This window comes from Myotis yumanensis, unplaced genomic scaffold (genome assembly GCF_028538775.1).
Source record: "Myotis yumanensis isolate MYYU_CA2020_CCGP unplaced genomic scaffold, mMyoYum1.0.hap1 SCAF_2, whole genome shotgun sequence".
NCBI lineage: Eukaryota > Metazoa > Chordata > Mammalia > Chiroptera > Vespertilionidae > Myotis > Myotis yumanensis.
Genome location: NW_027223753.1, coordinates 184,630,946 through 184,632,947, shown reverse-complemented (window position 1 = coordinate 184,632,947; position 2,002 = coordinate 184,630,946). Strand labels below are relative to the sequence as shown.

General features: G+C 40.9%; 1 non-coding gene across 1 annotated transcript; it reads left to right on the top strand.

Annotated features, from left to right (window-relative positions):
- The first annotated feature begins 901 nt into the window (after positions 1-901).
- LOC139004509 (U6 spliceosomal RNA) lies at positions 902-1,008 on the top strand. Its single transcript, XR_011470391.1, has one exon. It is a non-coding gene; the product is annotated as a U6 spliceosomal RNA (small nuclear RNA).
- The last annotated feature ends 994 nt before the right edge of the window (positions 1,009-2,002 follow it).

Here is a 2,002-nt window from a genome sequence, read left to right as displayed (position 1 = left end):
GGGTAGATGCTCAATGCAGGAGCTGCCCCTGGTGTTCAATGCGCTCCCACAGGGGGAGCGCCGCTCATCCAGAAGCTGGGCTCATGGCTAGCGAGCACAGCGGTGGTGGCAGGAGCCTTTCCCACCTCTGCGGCAGCGCTAAGGGATGTCCAACTGCCGGCAGTTGGACATACACTGAGGGCTCCCAGACTGTGAGAGGGCGCAGGCTGGGCTGAGGCCCCCCCCACTCCCCCGGCCGAGTGCAAGAATCTTGTACACCGGGCCTCTAGTCTATATACATAAAAGGCTAATATGCAAAGTGTCCCCTCGGGAGTTCAACCAGGAGACCGGCAGACAGGGGGTTTGATCGCTTGCTAAGACATGCACTGACCACCAGGGAGCAGCGCAGAACGAAGGAAGGCTCCAGCCGGCAGCTGAAAGGCCCCGATCGGCCCTGATCGCCGGCCAGGCCTGGGGACCCTACCTGTGTACTGGGCCTCTAGTATTATAATAAAAATAAGTTAATTCATTCATTAATGTATTCACTTGCATTCCAACAAATATTTAATTGAGTACCTTCTATGTGTTAGGCCTTGTGATAGAAGTGGTGGATAAAAAGATGTTTTCCCTACTTTCAACTAGTTTAGACAGTGGAGGAGATAAACATTAATCCAATAATCACATCTTTTATGAGTACCACAAAAGAAATACTCATGGTGCTGGGTATTGTGTAATGGTAGTTCTGATAGTGTGGGTAGTTAGAAAAGACCTTCCTAGGAGTGGTAAATGAGAAAATGCTAAAGGATGAGTAGAAGTTGTCTACCATAGGTTAAAGGGATGAGAATCAGAAGGATTGGTAAAAAGAAGAGCAGGTGTGAAAATCCTTGACAAGGAAGACAGAGAACTCAAGAGAAAGAAAGTGGTTCTTTCTTCAGCAGCACATATACTAAAATTGGAATGATACAGAGAAGATTAGCATGGCCCCTGTGCAAGGATGATATGCAAATTCGTGAAGTGTTCCATATTTTAAAAAAAAGAGACAGAGAGAGAAAGAAAGTGAACATTTTGTAAGATGAAGCTGGAAATGTAGATAGAGGTCAGACCAGGCAGGTGGTGATATGATGAATTAGGATTTGCATAATGTCACTTTGAATGCAGGCTGGAGAATGGACTAGAAGGAGATATAGATTCTTGAAGATCAATTACAATGCTATTCATGCAACTTTTTTTTTTTTAAATATATTTTTATTGATTTTTTACAGAGAGGAAGGGAGAGAAATAGAGAGTTAGAAACATCGATCAGCTGCCTCCTGCACAGCTCCCACTGGGGATGTGCCCGCAACCCAAGTACATGCCCTTGACCGGAATCGAACCCGGGACCCTTCAGTCCGCAGACCGACGCTCTATCCACTGAGCCAAACCAGTTTTGGCATCTTTTTTTTTTTAAATATACATGCAACTCTTGAGAACATATTATGTACCAGGAACTGTTGCTAGGTGCTGGAAATACATTGATGAACAAGTTCAACAAGGCTCTTAGAGAACTGAAAGCACTTTAGTGATTTCGAAGGTAAAAAAAAAAAAATAAGCATTATGAATAAATATATTGGTACTTTTATAAGTAAAATGTAAAATATAAACATTAATATCTTTAATAAAAAGACAGAATCGATTAATGGAAATAAAACTTTTGATCTTAGTTTTGCCACTAATTAGTTACCTGACCTTGGAAAAGGAATATAACCTCTCTGTTGCTACCCTTAGTAAGACTCATCTGTAAAATGAATGAGACTAATGAGCTAAGATATTTTTCCACATCTAAAATTTTATTAATCAAATTAGATAATTTGAAATAATGGCCTCATCACATTTGGAAAATTCTTGCTCCATCAAGGAAAGTGAATTCTATTTGTGAAACTTTAAGTATTAAATCTGTACACTCTTGTAAATCTATGTCAAGTGATTTATAGCCCATTGATTCATATGAATAAAGCAATGATTCATATCTTAATTACTGGCTATT